Here is a 23,791-nt window from a genome sequence, read left to right as displayed (position 1 = left end):
GGGAGCGCAACAATAAAGATCATTACTGGAGATAACCATATGACCGTTGAGGTTTCTTTAAGTGGGTTTCACATAGATTTAAGTTTTTTCCCGTCACATTATAATCCTTGAGGCATATTGGCATTCGCTTTAACTAATTTCATACATGTATTTTTACATTGAACGGCGCTGATGGAGGACTCTGTTTTCTTTTTTCAACCCTCCCAGGAGCGGTAGAATTAGGTCCCTGGGTAAAAATAGGGCAGTCAGTCAAACCCACTTCTCTCTCTTTCTCATGCCCAGAATGGAGGGTTTGCTCGCAGGGTGTAAAATTAATTGATGAGCAGCTGACCATTCGGCTCCTTGGCCAAGTGTACAAAGCTCTCATTCCGACAAAACACCCGCATTTCTTTCTTAATAAATAGCCACACGTCCTTCCACTCAAGGCTATCATCCCAATAAACTCCCAAGATATGGTTGATTGAATTAATACGATTCCATCTGTTATCTTGTTATAAAAATTACAATTCTGTCTAGGCAAATTGACCTCACGCATGACACATTGGAACAAACAGGCCCAAGATATTATCCTCGATGAAAAGTCGGGTCAGATATCATCTAACTTCTTTCAGGACCTATAGGAAGGTGACAAAGAAAAGGCAAATTGATTTCGGCATATAAGTCTTGTCCCAAACTAAAACAGAAGAAAAAGGAATTCGTGCATGGTCAAATGGATCGAATAAAAAATGTTGAAAACATTTGTCTCATGACCATCCTTATTGCTAGACGCCATCAGATGAAAGATACTTTGGAGATGGAAGAATTTTGTTTTGTTTTTTAGTCACGTCTCAAATCTTATTTAGTGTCTTCTAGGATTCTTGTTGGGATTGGAGTGCGTTGGAGCGTACGTTCGCCAGAAAATGGACAACATTTTGCCTCTTATCTCATGTACTCGTATGTATATATCTATTAGGTAGTGTTTTTGTGTTTATTGCATCTACATGCGAAAGATCTGCCACTTAAATGTTGGCCTTCACCGTAGAAGTTCAGGTGATTGTTAAGAAGAGCAGTGGATCCTTAACATAATCTTGATATGAGTGGATAAGTGCACCTGGCAGAAGGCCACAACTAAGGTAATCTGGGGAGGCCTTGGAGTAAAAGCTCTATCTTAGATAGTAAAGAGAACTTTAAGATACAGGGGCTGAAAAATCTAATACAAAATATCTTATGTTGAAGATGTTCAGCAGATTTTGAATTACCAGTTATTCGCTTCCTTAATGGGAATGGGTAATCGCTTGTGACCAAACAGCATCAGAAACTGGCTTAAACACAGGGCCTCCACTAGCAGCAGTAGAAGTCAGCCCACATCAATGAAAAGCTGTCTGTCATCACTAGACACATTAAAGTGGCCAGAATGCCCAAATTCATCTAGCTTTTCAAGGAATATAAAAGCTTTTGGATTAAGCCACTCAAGTTGGCGTTTTGGAACAACGGGATAATGACAAAATAGACCAGGCTCAAGTGCATGGGTCAGCCTTGCCGACCCTGTACCTTGTAAGGATCCCAACGCCCATACTAAGACTACCGGAAATTGTAATTTTAGATCTACCACAGCAAGACTCCCTCTCGGACACCACCTTGTCGTGGTGAGGGAACCTTTCGTAGTTTACTACTAAACTAAGAGTATCCAGAAAAACTTGAAGATGGAAGCAAAAGATTGTGACTGAGTCACAGACTTCGATTCCAATCACAACTTTGAGAAATCAGGTCTTAGCCGAGGCACGGTTTTCGGAGGTGACAAAAACTGTCGAAGACAGGCTTCTCCACTTCAATGGACAACCTGTACTTTGTCTGTTGTCAATGGCACCGTCAGCCAGAAAGAATAGTTCAGCAACTCTCTTAAGGAAGGGAACTGGAAACCTAACTACGGCCGGCCTATCCTTGACTTATTGCCTAACTCCTCCAAAAAACGGGAGAGGATGGCTAGGCAGAAAGAAACTTCAGCCGCTAAGGAGAAGAGATTGCCTGCCGAAACCTTCTCCTCCGCCACTACCAGTAAAAGCGGAAGAAAAGGATGCTGGTGACGTGAACGCAGCTGGTTTAATTCCGCTATGTGGAAACAAATCTATGCCACCTGCACACTGTCAACAAACCTGCCAGCCGACGACAACGAAAAAAGCAAAGTTTCTTGAGAATAAGGACATGAGCTGAGCTAACGTTGGAGAGATTTAGGGTTATATGGACGTCTGTTAGGAAACGGTAGAGTCTTTACCCATGCTGGTTGCACCGTGCAAAAAAGTGCAAATCGAGAGGCCGGTCAGGACATTAGACGACGGCAACAATGACCGGAAACGATCGGGTTTCCAAGTAAATAAAGGTAACTTCGAGTGATTTGAAGCTGTTGGCTGGTGAAAAGCATTGCTAAGATAGAAATTTCTCGGCGATATCGAATGGCTGTACAACCACCGATGGAGCGACGATTGTATTGTGGACCGCAGTTTGGAAAAGATTGAAGTTGGCAAAGCTGGGTTTATACTTATAGTGCAACCTGGTTTCGTACAGGTGGACTATATGGGGCTTGTGTATGTCAAGGAATAACTTAAACTCCTGTCTGCTAGCTCGGCTGATTATGGAGAGAGGCCCCTAATGTCCATTGGCGGAATTCAGAATACCATCGTCGCGGTGAACATCTTCAAAAATTCTTGCGATTTCCTGGCAAAATCTGGATTGTGAACGTTAATGGAGTTTGCTAGGAGGGACTGATGTAGTGTCGATGTGCACGGCTTCTGTGAATAACACGCAAGGACATATTAAAGCCGGTTTAGTAATAGAATGGCTCAATGCTCGAATGGTTTTAATGGGTGTAGAAAGTGGTGGTCAAATTATTGTAAGGATCACAGGACCACACGGTAATCTGATACACGGCTGGAACAAATCCTGGGAAACGTCTTCCGTATTTTAACATCGACAGCTCTGCTATGGAATCCTACGTCCATCTCCACGCGGGGACCACTGGGTATTTTGCCATCAAAATAGCAGATAGAGAAAGGTCAAGCCGAGTTTTCTGCGCCTTAACATGGCGAAAACTATCCAGACCGGCCCGCCAGATAGTGGTTGAGCGAAGCGATAACAAAGGTTTCCTCAGAAAATATCAACAGATACAGCCTAGATTGGAAGAATCAAACGACAACGACTTCGGCAACATAAAATGAACTCTTTTTTTTTTGGGCGGGAGGTACGATCCCTTTTTCGAATGCAGGAGTTTCTCCAGGAAGAACTACATAACAACACTAGCATCCTCGCTCTCCAAGAAACGAAATGGCTCGAGAGTGAAGTAAATGATTGCGGACCTTACACAATATTTACCAGCGGCAAAGGGCGATGTTGAAAAGAATTCGATATCACTTTTGTCATAAACAACACATTTGATTTCAAACCGATGAATGAAGGAATATGCTTTATGCGCTTGAAGATGAAGTTTCTTAATGTACCCTATATCAGCTGCCATACACCAATGGATGACAAAGACGATGTCATTAAAGACATCTACACCTGACTGGACAGAATTTTTGACCGGCTTACCCTTCAATGACACCAAAGTATTATTAGGAGACTTCAACGCTAAAATTGGCAACGAACTCATCCATATAGGCATACAATGAGGGCAAAGCAACCATAATAAAACAAACGACAACGGCGAATGAAGCCGAAGTTTGCTTCCCTCATATGAACATACATAAAATGAAGTGGGCATCCCTAGACGGGCAAACGTTCAACGAAATCAACCAGGTTGTCGTCCAATCAAGAGCTGCCTCAAACATGTTGGACGTGAGTAGGATACGAGGTGCTGGTTTCCTGGTTAAAGGGAAATACCGCTGTCGATTAGCCAAGAGCAGCCGTAGGAGCTGGACTCCTAAAATCAACGTGGAAGCAAAAACACGGCACGGTCAATGTGGTTTACATGTTCATAATCAAAGCACATTTCAACGCACTACCTCATGCTGTCCTGAGAAAATTAGTGACGAAATGTGGCGAAAAATTAGTGATGGTATCCAGAGTGCAGCTGAAAACACTCTTGGGCAAGTAGAATGGAGGAACCGTAACGAATGGCTCAATGATGCTTGCCTGGAAACGATTAGCAAGAAAAACTTAGCTTATCAACTGCAATCGCAAGGGAAGTGCCTGATGGTTTACCTCCTTCTCCGCAGCTTCGGCAATGCGAATTGTAGGGTATGCCGAGTCTGGCGACCTGGTCTCCTATGGGCCAGTACCCCGTTATCTTGTATGCATTTGCACGCGTCTGGTACAGAAGTGGACAAGTTTTGTTATAAGCGGGCCAAATCCTCCCTGAATTGGCACATTTGGTGAGCCTTCGCCATCTGAGGTCGTCATCGACTGGTTTGCAGTATCGCCAGTATTTCCGCTTGGAATATACTGTCGAAACCTGTGAGACCATGAGACTCGGATACACTGTGTATATTCAAGAAAACCCCCGCATCGGCTCCACAGACCATCTTTAATCCGTCGGCGAAGAATAATGTGTCACGGCCTTACAGCACGCCGCCGATCTTTCAATCTGCCTTGGTTAGAAAGTCCACAGCAAAACTTCTCGTGCGTAGTCTGCAGAGAATGCCCAGCGTTTCCGAGGTACTTCGTCTAAGAAGTTACATGGTCTTAGGGTTTCGCTGTCTAGCATCTGGACTCATGTAATCTGACGCCACTAAACGCTATCTAATGTGAAGGTTTAGGGGAAGGAGATGCAAGAGAACATTGAGAGCATCTGCCGGCAGTATTGTAGAGCCCTGGTGGCATCTACATATCCGATCCCTTGAATCCTATTAAGCTTCGCTCTATTATACTTTTTGTTCAAAGCCTGCCAAAGAATCACGTCAAGGTCACCACTTTAATCAACGTTTCTTAACTAGAGGCATATAAAAGAAAACACCTTTCTTCCATGATGCCCCTCATAATAGAGGAAAACATCCCTGACACTGATATAACCACTGCGTTGACATACGTCACTACTTTCACCCCGCTCCTATCCAATCTTTGCAAAATTTCGACCTATTAACCAGAGCACCGGAGCATTCGCACTTGACGTAGCAATAGGTTAAGTGGCAACTGGTTACCGCATAATCCAAAAGCTGACAGTTCTTGTATGGCAATACCTTTCGAAACAAGCAATGGTATGTTCAATAGCTTCGTTTTTGATTTGTTCTTCTGAGAACGTCGAGTCCAGTGTGACTAACCGAAGGTTCAATTGGATATTCATTGTTTTTGGTCACATCGCGCACCCCGTTCCTCCCATTCTTCGGCGATTTCGAGCCAAGAAAGTGGAATTAAGGCCCTTGGAGAATAAGCCTTGCCTTGCCTTTTTGGAGGGAAGGGTGTGGTTTCAAGTGAAATTTCATCCACACGTGCTCATTACTCAACGTCCCCTCTCGCCAGGGCACTTACTGTAGTTGGTTCAAATTATTTAAAATCTGTATTCCCCCTTACCCAGCATCTCCTTTTGTTGTGCTTTCGCCACAGTAGAAGGAAGGAAGCATTTTCGCCGGCTCAACTGTCTTCGGTAAAGCAATTTCTGCCTTCTTGGTAACTTATTGGGACCATAAACATACCGTCCCTTCTTCGATTCTCCTTTCCTCGCTTACCCTATCTCGAGGTAGTATTACTTGCGTTTTCCGTGCCATTTTGAGATTTGTCTCTTGGAGATTTTTCTGCTCCAAGGGAGTTCGATGCCTCTTACCAGCATTAACATCCACCATATCTCCTCTCCCATTGATGAACTCACGCATTTATGCTTTTCTTCAGGTGGAAGAAACGCTATTCCGGTCCACATCCTTCCATATTCGCTGTCAATGTTTTTTTGCGAGTATTGTGGCGAACCTCGAGTACCGACAGGCAACGATCACCTCCCACGCTTGAAACTTTTTCTAAAGGATCCTGCCTACGAAAGTGCCGAAAAAAGGATATCGGAGTGTCAGCAGCTGTGCTGCCTGGATTTGCTCTTCGAATCACTGGTGAATTTCTCGCAACGGAGACATAACGCCAAATCCAAAATTCTTGGAAAAGAAATCCAGGAGCACTTATTCGAAGCTCGGCCGATGACGATAGATGATTTCGAGAAGCGCAGCCTTTTCAAGGACGGGACCTTATGGAAGTCGTTATATGTAGAGTACATACGAAAATATATGATAAGGACCTCATGGATGTCGACTTCAATCATAATTTCTAGAACTCCACAAATAATAGAGCTAACCCACAACGAGCCATCGCATCGAACAAACAACAAAGGATCATGCAGTTCATACCATGCAGAAAATTATTAGACCGGGAAATAACTTCTCTTGGAGAACAAGGAGCAATTTTCCAACTTCACTCCACCCATTGACCCATAGAAAATCACGTCTTTGATAATTCAGAGCCAAGGTTTAAGGTACCGTCAAAGCGCATTCTGTCAAGCCCCCCGTCACCATGACGACAAAGGCACCAATAACGGAAGCTGGAGCTGTGGTTGGAAGTCACCCTTTTTCAGAAAGAGATCAGGTTGTATTACCTTCAGGCGTCCCTGGAAGGCGCAATGTTTCAACCTAGTTCCAGGTAATGATTTAAGCCATAAACAGTCTAAACTATTCGCTCGTTAACAACAAAATCTTGATCTGCGATATCCTTTCAAGGTTGCCAAGGTCGACGTAATAATTGTACTTGATTGGTCCTTGGATGTACATACAATACAGCTATGTCTTCAAGGTTCAAATAATAATCGAATCACGCAATACAAGGATAAAGTTCAATTCTTGACCCTCCAAAAAATGCATGATATCAAAAGTTAGGACCTTCATCTGGAAATATGTATTCTCTCGATAAAGTTCATCTTATACATCCAACCCCCTTTCCCGCTCCTCCCTATCCGTCTAATATACTATTCACAGTTATAAACCTTTCATACGCATATACACAAGATTACTATAACATGTTATATATATGGCTGTCGTCCTTTTGATTTTTCTTGCCGAATTTCTCCCAAACGTAGTATTCTCTTCATTTTTCCTCCTTTCCTTCCCTTCCTTTAGGGGTGTCTTACCGATTCATTTACTTTATCGTCACACACAAACACAGGATATATGTAGGGCATGGGGAGCAAGGTCGAAACCTGAATATTTCTCATTCAAAAGGGAAAAGTGCGCGATGAGAATCCTGAATTTTCTTACATTCGTGAGTATCTAAGTTGTTCCGCAGCACAGGATGTATGGAATCCGACTCTACACATAAATATACTCAGATATCTGTAAGGACACCTCGTATGAACAGAAATATTGCGGTAGGCATTCTGGAGGATCTGGAAGAATTAGGTGGGGGGTGCATTGGATATAATGTGAAAAATCCGGAGTGCGTGAAAGATGCTTTTAAGGAATTATCTTTGCTGGTGTAGTCTGGATGTTGGTGATTCCGATCTGATATCCGGTAATTTATTTTTGACTGGCTTTTATCTTTTAGTTTATTTCGGAAGGACCGGGAATTTGGTTGTAAATAAAATAAGCAGTGCAGGTAATGGAAAATGGGTAATTGATTGTAGTTGGCTTTATTCTTTGTGCTCTCGGAATTTGTGAGTAGGTGTTGCAGAGATAATGGGAGTAGTTACGAGACTTGAATGGTTTATTACGTGCTCCAGATTTTCATCAGGATAAGAAAGCTTCCCAGTATGAAGAGTCCTTGCAAAATGCTGGAATCAAACACGAGTTTCTGACTCGATATGTTGATTAGATAGAACTCTTGTCTAACAGATTAATTCAGTCAACAGTCTGTCTCCTGGGGGTATACTCCATTTTTCTGTTGTTTGATACCAAATTAAGTTTGAAGCTCTGTCTGTCTGGAAGTGATATATGTATGTACACAACTTAAGCCTTAATAAGCAGTTCGTCTCTATATCCTAACATGTTCAGATCTTAGCCAGACGGATCCTTATGGTGTCCAGATAGCTCAGTGGTTAGAGTGGAGCGGAGCGAGCAAACTTGGATTTTGCACATGAGGTCCAGGTACGACCCATGGTTGTTGAGGTGTCTTGCGACAACTTAGGCCAGGTGGTTCAGCTGTAACAGATGGTGCGTTAAAAGTCACCGTCTCAGAGTTGGCAGAGCGTTCGGGGAGTAGGACTAGATCAAGGTCTAGATTCGCCTCCCACAATGGGTGAATCGGTTAGTAGGTCGTCGGGAGCTACCGGGACATGCTGGTAGTATCGCAGGTTAGCTGACAAAAAACTAAGAAATGTACCAGCCCCTGCAATTTCTCACCAAATAAATCATACTTGGCGGCAGCTCTGACGACTGCTACTCGAAATGCAGCACTACGTCGCCCCGCAATCTGCGACGCCTTGAGGTGACGCAACTACCTGGTCCATACAGGCGCTGAAGTTTCAGTTCTTCCTGTATCTCGGCATCATAATTTAACACCGCAATCATCAAAACTCGCGGCAACAAATTCTTCGTTAATTCGCACGTATGGCGACAAGGACGACAATTCCTAGTGGACATGCATAACAGATTCCTCATTGACTCCATAACTTCTCTTAAGTTATCAGGAAAAAGCTCATCCTGCTCACCCATCGTTTCTGAAAACGTTGCCGATGCATGTATTCCCGCCCTTCTTCAACAATACCGCAACATCACTACCGAGCCCGTTAAGCAGCTCCCCAGTTTTCTCTAAGGTGCGTTCATCACCACCGCAGAAGCTCGCAGTGGCGCGGCAAGAGTTCGAATAACTTCTTAGGCAGAGTATTTGCAGACCTTCAGACAATTGTTGTTCTTAGCCACTTCAAATGGTCCCTAAATCCAACCCTGAGTCCGAGCATTCAGAAAACCTCAAATGCATTTTTCAACGTCTCCTTGAGGCCGGTCTGGAAAAGTTAACTTGATTAATGATGCTTTGTCACGTGTTGCAGAGGTCAAGATCCCGACACCGTACATTTTCCGACAATCGCTGAGGCGCAGAAGGAAGTCACAGTTTTTCAGAGCTTGAGGACCAAATTCGAAATACACATTTAGAGAGTTTCCTATCTTTTATTCAATATACAGTATAATCTGCGAAACCTCAATCCTGTACGCATATCCAAATTCGTAAGGACGCTCCTCGGAAGCCACTGCAGCCACCTTACAAGGTTCTCTTCGAAGTCCTCGAGCGAGGCCTACATCATTATAGCCTCAACGTGGGGAGCACAATCAAATATGTCTCCTTCACTCGTTTAAAGCCCTTCATCCAGCAAGAAAACGCATATCAAGACCATCACAGTTACGGGAAGGTGACCAAATCATGAAACAGCACTCGTATGGTCACAGAGTCGTATGTGAAGGAGGAGGTGGAAAACATGATTTCGGCACGGAGAAGGGACTTAACAACTATTGGGGCACCTGCGCCGGTTGCCTTGCCAAGCGCATCGCAGTAGCTGTCACAACAAAGGGCAGAGTAACATTCGAGGAGCTTGGAATCTAAAACCCTGTCATCCAACTCGGTTCGAGAAATGCTGATGACGTGATTTTGGAATCCTAAAGCAGACAGTTTGAAACCAGACAGCTTGGTCCTCAGACCTATAATATTCATAAAACAGTGTAAAGTTGAGAGAATCATTTAAGTTCGACAAGGCAACCGGCGGGCCAGAAATTTTCTTTCGTATCAAAAGGAAAATTGGACGATAACATCTAACTCGTGGGGATACGTCACTTTAAAGGAAGCTATCACTCGGTCAGGAGGGCAACCCTTCGTCATCTTCACACATGAGAGAGTTGACAAAATTCAGTTGGCTTTCCTTCTGACATATGCCTGAATTTCCTCTGAAGTGGTGGAGTACCTTAGCTTCGACACGAATAGCCGTTTCGGTGGAGAGCCCACATGCAGTAGGGGGCTGCTCGGACGACATAAGATCGGAAAGATCCGGTTCAGAGGTGGCGGCGTCGATGATGTACTGCAGAAAGCGTCCGGTAGCGCCAATACAGCGATAGTAGGACAATGGTCAGAACTGCGTAGCGCAGCCGATGCTAAGTAGGGAGCATGTCCCTCGAATGGAGTGCGATTTTAAGTTGGCTTGTGGGAAACAGTGGATGGCAGATAGAGGCGGAGAATTAGTCGACCGAGGCGACTTAGGTATGCCGCCAGTATTGTTGGCCGCAGTTACGGAAGGGTATAAACAGAGCCAGTCAGCGGCGTCTCAGAAGCAGAGGCTACGCTTGCACTCGATGAAGCAGCAGCCTCACAGTGCCCTCTGCTGCCACCGGCTTGGGGCCTTTCCAGGTTCACGGTATGAATGTGGTGGGGCCTCCAAAATCCGCGTCTCGACCGCGACATGATTGCCCATGGTCGCTGGTGGATTCGAAGTCTGTGACTTCTTACCACTTGGACAGTTGAAATCCCTCCTAGACCACTACAGGCTCTCCCACCATGGCAACATGGTGTCCAAGGGGGAGAGGGCTAGAAGCACTAAGCCTAAAGGCAGGTGGTTTAACCTGACCTTTTCTTTATCGTACTTAAGGATTTTAATGGAAGCTGATATTTCCAGCCAAGTTAAGTGGAACATTTTTAAAGTTTTCCATGAGAGAAGCAGAAAGTACGCTTTCTAGTTTGCACTGACCCCTCCATTCATGTTAACTTTGAAGTCTTTTGAATGAGGGTGTGAAAATATCACCTACTTGATAACTTTCCACCATAAAAGATCCATCTGGGTTGAGTTGCAAGCAAAGCACTTCTATACATCCTTGTCAGAAACTCACTAGGATACTTTCCAAGCACGAAAGTGTGATTTAAAAACTTTTCCTGCAACATCTGTATGATTTCAGTCAAGTTTTCCTTCCACTCTTTCATTTTCCCTTCACAATATTTTCCAACTTGCAAAATCTTCAAGATACCCTGGAATGGGAAAAATGCACGGTTTATGAGGATAATCGTGAATGCATAAAAACAAAAACCAAAAATAAAGAAAAAAACGCAATTTTATATGCAAAAGTTTTATTTTTCTTTGTCTCCCCCCTCCCCACTCACTTTGACTTGCCAGGGAAAAAATTGCGGAAATTTTCACTCCAACTTGGACGTCGACGATAGTAGACCATTTTTGTTCAAATTGTTTTCGGTATTTAGAAGAAGGTTTGCCGAGGAAAAACCCGGTCAGGATGAGATGAGAAAGTTGCCTCCAAAACACAAAAAAAAAAACGAGGACGAACACAGAAGACAAGGAAGCAGGGGAATTGCTGATGAGCTCGGACTTTCAATGAGATAGAAATTTCAAGGAAGAAAATGGAAAATGCAGATCGACTTTAAAACGTCGCCCGTAAATTTCTCCTTCGTTAGAGGTTTTCCGATGTAAATTTCTCTGTTTAGACAAGATGAAGGTGTGAGAGGCTCTTCGACTTGAAACGACGCCGGGACCGGGGAAGTACCACGGAATGAGATGAGTGAACTTCACTCAAAAGATGCTGAATTATTCTGAACTTGAATGTCGAAATTATCCTGTAGAGGATGTAATCTGCTATGAAATTCAAAGTCTGTTCACGTTATCGATGATTATTCCTACTGTGTCCTATGAATAAGGATTATGAGCAGTAGATTGCCCGACCATTACTCTGTTAACTCCGAAAACACGAGAGATGCTCCCGTGATTTTGGCCTAGGGCTCCTTGATCGGCTTTTATTCTGTAAATTTCAAATTCAACGGATTTTTATTTCAGCGGACAAGATGTTGATTAGATGCTTGATGAAGCATGTAAATAAGAACGAGAGGAGCAGGATGAGTTTGAAAGTCAGTTTCAGGGTTTTTAACTCGGACAAAGAGCGAGAGGGATGGGCAAGTTTAGGGATTTCTAACTCCGGACTCCGTCAGATGCAACAGTTAAGTGGAGGATTTTCAAAGTAAAAGATCCTTTGAATATTTGAAAGCTTTATTTTAAGAATAGATATCGGGGATCAAGCCTGAGAAAAGGGTTAGTGACTTCTTGGCGGAGTTCAAGTTGAAAGTGACTATCATGCTCCTGTTTGAGAGTGCTGGACTCACCTTAACAGACATATACTAGTGGATTGGAACTCACCTCGTTTTCAAGGATTATTTGTTCTCTAGATTAAACAACGATTAGGAAGGACCATATTCCTCAATTGCTTATTTATCCTTGACGGAAATAACTGATTCCCAAGAGGAAATATCCGGAACCTAATTAGATTCTCCTTCAAAGACGAATCAAGTTTTCTGAAATATATATAAAGGAAACTTTCCTTCGTCTTTTTTGTTATTCTCAAACTATGCACAACTCAGCGAAGAACTGCTCCTGCAACTTCCCCGGCTACTAGTTTCCAACATTTACACAATCAAGCGCAGTTGATGCAAATAGCATGACTTAGAACACTAAAACATTAAACCTTCTCTTCCGTCCTGGGGAGATAGTGACAAACTTTCAAAGTCTTAATTACATTTGAATGAAGAATGGCGTGCTAAGGGTTTTTGTGGTTCTTCCACCCTCATATCCTCAGCCTGCTCTCGTCCTCACCGTTCAGTGTTGAACAGAATCGAATAGGAAGTAACGAAATAGCGATGGGTCCACTTGGTGCGCTTTTCTTCCAGATGGAGATACGACCGGTAAGCCACATTGAATCAAACCAGAAATGAGATTTATCTAAGGACGGCCAATTTTATCTAAGGATGGCCAATTTCACTGAATGTCTTCTTGGAAATAAGCAAAAATAAAATCCTGTTCAGCTAACTGTGATTTATTTCATTTCATAGCTGTTGAAAGGGCGGACAATGAATGATAGTGGCATGAAATTGAGGGAAGGGGTATTGGGTCACAGAAAAGTTTTTTTGGTTGAGCAACTTTGAAAGAGAAAAGAGATAGAGATACTAAGCATCCAGGAGGATATAAGGAAACTTTATTTTATTTCTGTTTCGGAAACTTTCCTGTTAATTTAGGTTTTCTTTGGCTACTTAATTGGGGGGCAATTGTTTGAATGGTTCCGCCTTGCAACTAGAGTAATAAAGATTTTGAAGTTGGTCGGTTTTTGTGATGTAAGCAAGGCTAATAATAGTAAACAGATGCGTATGAAAGATAAAGCAATGAATAGCAGAATAGAAGGATATCGGCGTTTAATATTTTGTAAGAAATTTTCTTGATTTTTTCAATTTTTTAGCCCCAACCAGCATACTATTGGCAAGCACTTTCTCTTCTCAAAAGTAGATACCCGCTCCTAGGTGCCCCCCCCCCTACGGTGCGTCATTTTGATGCCACAAACTTCTAAGCTCTTATCAGAGCAGGGAGGCAGAGTCCAGCCAGCTCAAATCCTCAGACCCAACCCGTACCAAGGAAAGCAGCTCTCCTACCCTGCAGCGAAAAATCTCTCTGGCGTCCCCAAAAAATGGTTTACCCAGTGTGTGTAGTCTGACTCTAGCAAGAGCTGGACACTCGCAGAGGAAGTGCCTGAGGGTCCTCCCCCCAGTGCGGCAATGCGAATTTTAAAGTATGCTAGTCTGGTCTCTTATGGGCCATTGCCCCGTCTGACACAGGAGCTATTGTGATCGGATTTTGGAATAAGTGGGACTTGGTACAGGTGAAAAGCCTTCCCCATCTAAGGCGCGACTAGTAAGTAGTGCGACTATATTCCGCCCTTGACAGTCGCCAGCGATACACCAACTGCACCCACCAAAGGACTGTCAAGAACAAAGCCCCGCCAGGCTAATCCGCCAGCACTGCCCCACCAGCCTGAAGGATGACGTCATCATCATCATCATCAACGGCGCAACAACCGGTATCCGGTCTAGGCCTGCCTTAATAAAGAACTCCAGACATCCCGGTTTTGCGCCGAGGTCCACCAATTCGATATCCCTAAAAGCTGTCTGGCGTCCTGACCCACGCCATCGCTCCATCTTAGGCAGGGTCTGCCTCGTCTTCTTTTTCTACCATAGATATTGCCCTTATAGGCTTTCCGGGTGGGATCATCCTCATCCTCATCCACCGTAACCTATTGAGCCTGATTTTATACACAACCGGACGGTCATGGTATCGCTCATAGATTTCGTCATTGTGTAGGCTACGGAAGGATGACGTCGCTCGATACAAAATCAGAATGACTATATTATTCTTAGGACCCGGATCATACTCCAGCTATCGACAGACTTCCAATATCGCCAGGTCTTCCGCTTGGAATACACTGACAAAACCTGGGAGACCATACAACTCGGATACACTGTGTGTCTTCGAGAAAACCCCCGCACCGACTCCACAGACCATCTTTGATCCATCGGTGAATAATACTGGGTCATAACCTTGCAATATGCCGCCGGTCTTCCACTCTACCCTGGTTGGAAATTCCACAGTAAAGTTTTTCGTCAAGTTTGGCTTGCGTGTAGCATAATCCGTGGGGAGTGCGTGAATTTCCCGGGGTACTTCGTCTAGGATGTTACTATGACCGCAGGGCTGTTCAGCATTAGCGCTCACGTAGTCTGACGGCACTGCATGCTACAACGTATTTAATGTGGAGGTCTATAGGAAGGAGATACAGGAGTACATTGAGCGCAACTGCCGGGCAAGACTGCAAAGCCCCAGTAGCACCTGCACACGCGGTTCTTTGAATCCTATCAAACTTCGTTCTATTCTACTTGTCTCAATACGTTTCGCAGCCATCAGCCCACAAGTAGCCGGATGAACTGTGCACTGTTCAGGGATAGGTTATAGACTGGGATTGTACATGACTGGCTTAGAAAATAATTACGCCTCTCTTAATTCCTGTTGATTAGGGCTTCAGAAAATACACAACCCGAGGTCAATATATATTCAATTAAAAATCGTAACCCGTCAGGGGAAAGGAGTTCCACAGTTGACCATAACCACACCTAATGCGTCACTCTATCTCAGATAGTTTTACAAACCAGCCATGCGCCCACCGTTCTTCGGCATCTTAAGACCTAAAATGTAAATGATCCAGTTCAACGTTGTAATCTTTTATCAGATTGCATTCATTGAAACGTCATTGAAACACCAAATCGTCGATCCCAAATTAGCGTACTCGACGCGTCCCTGCATAATTCGCTGTGAAGAGACGGTTTCTGACAGATTTCTAAATGCAAGATTCTGGTCCAGGTTAAGGAACATCATAATTGTACAATGCAATGCACCAACGGAGACGCCCGATATAAAAGAGAAGGATGCTTTCTAAGATCAAGTGCATGTATTTGTTCAGGAGAAACTTTCAAAAAGTGACATTGTCATCGTGATAAGGGATGTGCATGCAAAAGGGGTCTGAAGGCATCTTGCTGGGAAATGTAATGGGGAAGCACTTATAGTGCTATGCGATGTAGTGGAATCCACTTTGCGAGAATGGTAGATGTTTGGCCCCCCCCAAGGGCTCCTGGCGGGAACAGCAGAGGAGTTCAGAAAATCATTCGGGAGCAGAAACGCGTTTCAGGTAACCGTGAACGGAGGCTTGAGGGTGCCTTTAGAACGCTATACCCTACCAAAGGGTAAATGAAGCCCTCAGGGGTCGTCAGGGACCTTTAACGGGTCGCTTGCGATACAGAGTGCAACGTCCCCGAGGTGCCTGAGTAAGTAGTTCTGACCCCCTAGCTGGCAGTATACATGCGTCTTAGGTAGTAGCCTCGAGAAAGCTTCTCGGTGAAGAGCGAACTGCGAATGACCTGTATACGTCGGGACACACTGAGAGTCTCCGGATCATTCGACAACTCCCTGCCGAAGTCGACGAGGTGATGTGAGCGTAACTCTGCCAAGGTGGTAGTTCTGACGTTTATTAAGAGCCAGCCCCTTCCGGACCCTGGTCGGGTAATGTGCATTGAACCCGTGCTACGAGCGGGCGCTGATTCGTCCGTAAATTCCGGAATCAGCTAAACGTAGGTCACGCCTCAGGGAACTGAGGTAGGGGCTGTGTCTTCGAGGGTACACCTGTTCCTGACTATTACGGCCCACTCCCTCGCACAAAATGTGCTGGCTAGTTTTCAACGGAGAATACACATAAATTAATAAAAAAAAATCCACGAAACAACAGGAAAGAAAGAAAAGCTGAGTGCCTTTGGGCGCAACACAAAAATGCTTCAGCGACTGGCGGAATCTTGTCAATGAGATGAATGAGAACCCGTGGGGACTTGACTACAACCCTGTCACCCGGAAAGTCGGGGCTCTACGGAGGCCCTGCATACTAAGCACCGACCAGATGAACAGCATTGTGCGAACATGGTTCCCTAGACATCCTGTACGATTTGATGTCGCCCCCTTTTCATAATGAAAGAGCTCGAAGAAGCGGTTCTGACTATGGAAAATAAGAAAACGCCAGATGGCATCCCGGTGGAAGTATACAAACTGGTGTACCACCAACAAATTGCTGCTTAAGGAGTTCAACGCCTGCTTGAAGGAGGAGACCCAGAGTTCCAGTCTGCATACCGACCGCTGTGTATGCTTGACATGGCCGGGAAAGTGCTCGAGAAGGTCATCAGGAGTGGACTCGCTGAAGCGATCCGCGCTGCCGGGGACTTACACCCCCAAGGCAGTTCGGGTTCAGAACAGGGAGATCCACAGTAGATGCTATTATGGAGGTGGTAGATGCGGTTCATCGAGCCGAGGCAAACAGCCACAGATAGTGCTCCTCATAACGGTTGACGTCAGAAATGCTTGCAATTCCATAAGATGGACTGATATGCTAGGTACATTAGAAAACTCATGCCATGTGCCAAGTTATCTCTTGTGGTTATTGGGGGATTATCTGAAAAACCCTGCTCTATGAGACGCTAGAAGGCCAGAGGAGGATGGCAATCACGTCTCGAGTACCACAGGGATCCATCCTAGGGCTGGACCTATGGATCGCATCCTACGATAGTTTGATGAGACACGGTATGGCCGAAGAGTCGCGCCTGGTCGGTTATGCAGACGACCTTGCGGCATTTGCGCAAAGCAGACTTGATATATTGATGCGACAGGTAAACGGATGAATGACTCCGGCCTTGTGCTGGAAAAAACTGAAGTAGTCACCTTGACCAGAAGGAGAATCGGAGAAAGCACCTTGGTTTAATGTTCGACTCGAAGTTGAGCTTCTTGGAGCAAACCAAAGCAGCAGCGGACAGCCCGTGAAGAATGTGAACGCACTCTTACCTAGTGGCAACTCTCCTGGCAAAATGAGCCAAGGGACAGATGGACTGCGCGGCTCATCGACAATTTACACCCGTGGCTGAACCGAAAGCACGGTGAGATTGATTACTTCCTTACCCAACTTCCAAGCGGGCATGGTGGTTTTCAGTCTAATCTTCACAGGATTGGGAAGGCGCAATCTCCTGATTGTGTGCTGCAATGGAGTGCTGGACGACGCTGAAAATACCTTTCTCTCTTGTGAGAGGTGGGATGGCTTTTATCAGCAGCTTTATTCAGACACAAGGGAGCTCTCTTCGGTTAATATTGTCAGAGAGATGCTGAAGAATGCTGGCTGCTGAAATCGTGTTGCGCATTATGTTCGGGCTCTTCTTATTGCGAAGAAAAAGATACTCCCAATGATGATATTCAGCTGCCTTGCCGACTTATAGCTTTCAAAAATCATTACCTCGTGACCGTTTGGATTTGTCTCTCCCCAAAATAAAATATATCGCTTTAAGATCTTTTTTCAGTATCCAAACTTGGGCTGACGAAAAAGTTAGGAAGCAAAATTCAGACGGAAGTTCTCCTTTATATTTCCTATAGGAATTCATATTGATCTAGTTCCACTTATATTTCGCCGAAAGCAACAGAATAACACACAACACAAATAGTATCCTTCATTAACCAATCGAACTCAACTGTTATTTCCTTTTTTTCGTAAATAAATTTTCCTGCTATTTGTTGCTACCATACAAGAGCAAATTCCCCAAAAATATCGATAACTTGTACCGCCTGCAAGAAACCTCTCTTCGACAATTACACATTTCATCGGAACCTTTTTTCCTTTTCCACTTTTTCCTAGCCCCCCAGGGGGACTAGAATAGTACGGAATGTACGCTATCGTACTATGTACATTCCTTGTGAGAACATGTATCTAAGTACAACGGGTAGATAGAGATAAAAACAAACGACTTCAACACAACAAGCAACACATTCGCCATCTAGGACTCTCCTCGATAGTGGAATAGTGTTGTATTTGTAGTTATCGCAAACTACATGAACCTTTCAGTCATAAAACTGCCATCGAAATCCGAAAAAGAAATCGAAGATTGTAGCAAAGCAACATTGAAACGATCCACTTGTGCCAGAGCGTCATCGGTCGTTGGCATCATCTTGGGGAGCGATAGCACGTGTGCAGTAGAAGTATCTATTGATAAAGGATATAGAGGATGTTGAGGGTCTTGGAAACTATGAGATTCAAACAGTGCAGGGCAGGGTTTCTTAATATTTTTCAGCAATTATTAAATTAAAAATTGGGAGTCAGGTGTGACAATGCTGAAGTTGAGATAGAATTAATATTCAGAGCTAACTTGTTGCTGAAGTGCACCAAAACTCTCGAAATTATATAGGTCAATACAATAATCTTAAAGTGGCTTAGGTTGTGTTGAGGATTATAAGGAAGATTATAATAGATAACTCGAAGTGAAAACGTCCACTTAATATCTAATATTCGTTTACCCGTAAGGGCATCCTTAACCGGAATCCATAATTTCTGTTTGGTCAATTTCCAAACACGAACAAGGATCCAAATACGACTTCGATTATGAACCCAACAAACTACTCCTTAAAGGCGCTGAAAAGTTCCTTTTCATGTTGTAAATGGACAGTTGCTTCTATCTTCAGATGGAAGTATGAAAAACTTCCCTTCTCGCGATCTTAAATCCCATTTGCGCTCGTATAGCAGCAAAGTGAGTTTAGTGCATCAAAAGGAAGTGTTCTGCTGAGGACGATGAAAGTCCTTTATTTCACAACTTACAATGTAGTTTATGAGGTTTATGCAATCCTATGCACCGGAGTACGGAAAAAGGATCCCATATCGCTACATTTAATGGAAGTTATGCGAGTATCAAAGAAGAGCTTTGGATCAAATAAAGTGGAATGAGTCCTGAAAGAGGTGTGAGCATGTTATTGGGAAACTTTGCTCCTAAACCAAGAGCTTGTCGCTGGAGAGAAACTTGAAGACAGTTCTGATAAGGGTCTCAGACGAAAAAAAACTGAAATATAATTAATTTCGATTGATGTCATGCCGGAGGCAATTGCGGATTTCCAAGAAGTGGCCGGTCCAGTGTCAAATAAATTTGGAAACTTTTTAATTTCTCCCCCAAGGTTAACTTCCCAACTTTCTACTTTAATTCCATCAAATCGGACACTCAACCCTCATCTACAGAACATCTAAATGCATTTCCCCCTAACGAAATACAAAAACAAAATTACTCCTCAATGCCATAACGAAAGGACGAACTTTTCACATAATTGGCCATTTTCATATTTATATCATCTAAAAACTTTTCCAATGAGTATTCAAATTTTTGTCTGCCATTACATCAATTTCAAATGGAATCTGCTCCCAGTCGTCGCACTCGGATGAGGTGATCCAATAGACGCAGGTAGAACTCAGGAAAAAGACGATTCCCATCATGTCGGGATGTTTAGAAGGTTCATTGGCATGGCTCAGGATGTATTCACGAAATATCACTGACACGTACTTGTGTCATAGAAAAATGAGGAGCTATCCATTAGTGGATGGATAATGACATCTTTACATGTTCATGTCACGTAATTAATCAAATTACATGCTCCATAAAACGGAAGGAGAGCATAGAATGTCGAGCGATTGTTCATGAAATCGATGGAGAGAGAAATGCGTCCTTGGGTGAGCTATGACCCCTCAGGTTTATGGGCAACTATGAATAGGATATTTGCCAGTCTTCAAGACTTCATTATTGGGGCAAGCTGTACATATAAGTATACCCAAATTGTATGGGAGAGATTATCATATGTGAGCTGTTAACACCCACATTGGGCGCCATGGAGTAATTGATAAAACTTCCACTTCAGAATTCATTTTGCTCACATTGGACGCTATTCAATCAATGGTTTCCTTTACTCGCAAATGATGAATTTCGCCGAATGTTGTCATGACTAGGATTAAGGCAATAGAGCTCTTAAACGATACATACATAGGTAAGTGTGTCGAAAAATTGGAAAAACTGACGAAAAATTATGAAGTCTTTTGGAAAGCCACGACGTCGCATACATAAAAACGCTAAGAACATCATTGACCCGTGCCAAAGACGCTTCACTCCAGGTAAATCAGCATCAGATCTGATTTTCTTTCTATGGCAAGGGATGCAAAAACTGTTGGAGGACATCAGTTCCACCATTTTTTATCAACTTTAAAGCCGCCTATGATAGCATAACCAGGGTAAAACTGCACACGGCCATGAGAAAATTCGGTATCCTGACGAAATTGGTAAATTGGCTGACCCTGACCAATGTGCAAGGCCAGATAAAGCAACAGGATCACTCTCAAGACCATTCGACATCAACAACGGTCTACGACAAAGGGATGCCCTATCATGCGTCCTCTTTAACCTGGCCCTTGAGATAATGATCCGTGATGCCAAGGTAAATGCAAGAGGTACGATCATCTTTAAGTCCACCCAACTGCTGGCCTATGCTGACGATATGGACATCATGGGAAGAACCACCCGAGACGTACAAACTGCCTTCATCCAGATCGAGCAGGCGGCTCCCAGGGCGAGATCTTGAGCTGCACATCAATGAAGGCAAGACAAAGTATATGGTGGTAACGTCAGCACCGAAAATGAACCAGCCAACAACATCAAACCGCACTGGTCAAATAGCAAGAATAAGGATAGGAGAATACAACTTTGAGACAGTTGATAATCTCTCCTATCTAGGGTCGAAAATCACAACCGATAACAGCTACCATGAGGAAATCCGCGCACGGTTGTTGTCAGCCAACGGAGCCTAGTTCAGCTTACAAAAACTGTTCCGCTCGAAACGTCTCACCATAGTGTCAAAGCTCTTACTGTACAAGACTATGATCTTGCCAGTTCTCATGTATTCCTCGGTAACTTGGGTTCTTAGCAGGAAGAATTGCGAACTCTTGGCCGCGTTTGGGAGAAGAATCCTCCGAAGAATTGTTGGCCCCCTACATGAGGATGGACGATTCCGTAGCCTACACAATGACGAAATCTATGAGCGATACCATGACCGTCCGGTTGTGGATAAAATCCGGCTGAATAAGTTACAGTGGGCGGGTCACTTAATCCGTATGGATGAGGATGATCCCACCCGGAAAGTCTAGAAGGGCAATATCTATGGTAGAAAAAGAAGACGAGGCAGGCTCTGCATAAGATGGAGCGATGGCGTAGGTCAGGACGCCAAACAGCTTTTAAGGATATCGAATTGATGGACCTCAGCGCAAAACCGGGATGTCTGGAGTTCCTTATTAAGGCAGGCCTAGACCGGATACCGGCTGTTGCGCCGTTGATGATGATGATGATTTACGCGAAAATCAATTTCATTGGACACCTATGAGAAAGCGGCAAATACCAGCGTATTGGCAAGGATGATGTCTAGCATTAGAGACCCAAGATACAGTTGCAGATTACTTGGGGCCGGAGTAGTACATTCATCACTATTATATGTCGTACTGGTTTGAAAGGAAGCAGTAACATGTAAGGTGGGGAGTAAAGATAACTTGGAAGAGAGTAAACATGACATACCGCTATACACAAATTTGCCGTATTAAGGAGTAGATTCAGCAACGAGCAAGGAAATGCTGAACTAAAAAGCGAACTAGTGTGCGATGAACTCCGAAATCACTGCAGACCTTCTTACGAAGTAATGCTTCACAGTAGTTCCGTGGAAAACAGAGAAAGTCGGGGGTAGTTTTACTAGGCGAGAATCTCGCACTCTGCTGTAACCGCGGCAGTATTCTTCTAAGGTTTCCACTTCCAACGATAAAAGGAAGACAGACAAATGCAACATATTGAAATTCTTCAAATCAGGTAACACGCAAGTGCTTTGATGGTTGGTACTATCACCATCATATCGACCTCCTGTTCCAACAAAACTTAGTATTTCTCTTTCGGTAGAAATCCTGACACTGGCCCTGTAAGAGTCAGCAAAGTGAAAGCTGGCCGCTGGCGGGATTGAGCTACTATAATCGGTTCTGCACAACAACCAGCCGATGCAAAGTCGCATATAGGTTTATCAGTCACTGACAAAATCAATAGCAACAAAATTGAAACAGATAGAATAACTACCTGACCAAGCACGAAACAATAGCCTCGCCAGGATGCAAAAACTGCCTGGAGAGAAAACTAGCTCCACATCTGCATTTTATCTTCCAGGGTGCGCTTCCTGATCGACAAAGGATAAAGATAAAGGCAATAAAGGATATAACTAAATCCAATGCTAGTTGCCCGAAGAGTATGCATGTTAACCTGGAAACTCGCCACTCATTCGAATGGTCCTCTGTCGATAGAAAATGCGACCCTTTTCATTTTCTAGAATTGTTTCGCTCACAGAGCAGAAATGCAGTCCTAATGACCGAAAGCTTAGGTGGGGAAAATCATAAGTCTCTGGCCCAGGCGTTGTAACTGCGTTCAGAGAAAACACTTCCATGCCGGTATTTATAACTTTGGGTGTTAGCCCAAAAAGAGCTGCCCATGGACCAGAAAAGTCGGAGAAAGTTTTTCTTCATTTGATTCTATTCAGGACTGACTAAATTCCAAAACAAAAACTACTTTAGCTTAGGCCAGAACTTCTATTCAGTTTTTAAGTTGTACACAATTCGCACCCCCCACCAACCGCTTCCTATCTCAATCGCATAATCGATGACGAAAACAGCCCTTTTTCGTAGGCTATCGAAAAACTCACATATCATCTCGACTCGACGAGATAATTTCCATTCAACTTTCCATTTTATGAACAAATAAAGCCAAAGCATTGCCCAAACCTTGACAACAACACTCCGACAATCTCCTGTGCAGACCTATCATTTCTACCTCGACTCATCCTAAATTAAATATGTCACTTACAATCGGACAATTACACCTCCAACCCTTACAGTCCTTCAGTAGGCATTCCACACTGACAGTTCTGTAAGCAACTCTTTCCTCCTTATGCACAGCCAATATTCCTCTTTAACTCTCTACCAGCATTCGTCACATCGTCAAACAATCCAATAGATTGACAACCTAAAAAGTTAGCTTCAAGACACAAGACCTAGTGTTGCTATAAAAACATGAGAAAACGCTGGTGCATTGCTAAAGAAGCACTGGTTGTTCGGAACTTTCACATGGTAAAGTCGAATTACGCAAATGATCAGTCAAAGTCAAAGTCAAAACTCTTTACTGATCTAACTAATGTTAGTCATCACAATAAATGGATCGAAATACCTGGAGTCACCAGCGCTTTAGGGTTGAAGTGATCGCCATTACGTGATATCCTCTGATTCCAATTCCATTACTTCGTCAAGCCTGACCTTAAACAAATCGCCAAGAGGACAGTATTGTTTGCTTCTTTGAAGTTTCCGTACCCATTGGATTGACTGGCGCCACAGTATCTAGGCTCAGTAGGGTTAGATTGGAATACCCCCTCGACTGACACCTGACAAACTGTTGTTATCTTGGAAATCTCTCAACGATTAGGTAATAGGGTTAGAAGCAATTAAAACGCCCAGTCAGTGTACACATGTAACACTGAGAACGCATGCGCCGAGCACCAAAGAACTTTCAAAGACTTGAAAAGGGAGTCAGAAGCAAGGGCATATATTTTGCCCACTGGGAGAAGTGATGGCGTAATTTGTTTGAATAACTTACAAGCGTGGAGATAGTCTGT

General features: G+C 43.8%; 1 protein-coding gene across 3 annotated transcripts in view; it reads right to left on the bottom strand.

The window, feature by feature from the left end:
* LOC119659922 (dipeptidase 1) overlaps window positions 1-23,791 on the bottom strand; it is a 394,749-nt gene that overhangs the window by 259,683 nt on the left and 111,275 nt on the right. The window lies entirely within an intron of this gene.

This window comes from Hermetia illucens, chromosome 6 (assembly GCF_905115235.1).
Source record: "Hermetia illucens chromosome 6, iHerIll2.2.curated.20191125, whole genome shotgun sequence".
In the NCBI taxonomy this organism is placed as follows: Eukaryota; Metazoa; Arthropoda; class Insecta; order Diptera; family Stratiomyidae; genus Hermetia; species Hermetia illucens.
The sequence above is the reverse complement of the archived record's forward strand: the minus strand, read 5'-3'. Positions and strand labels throughout refer to the sequence as shown.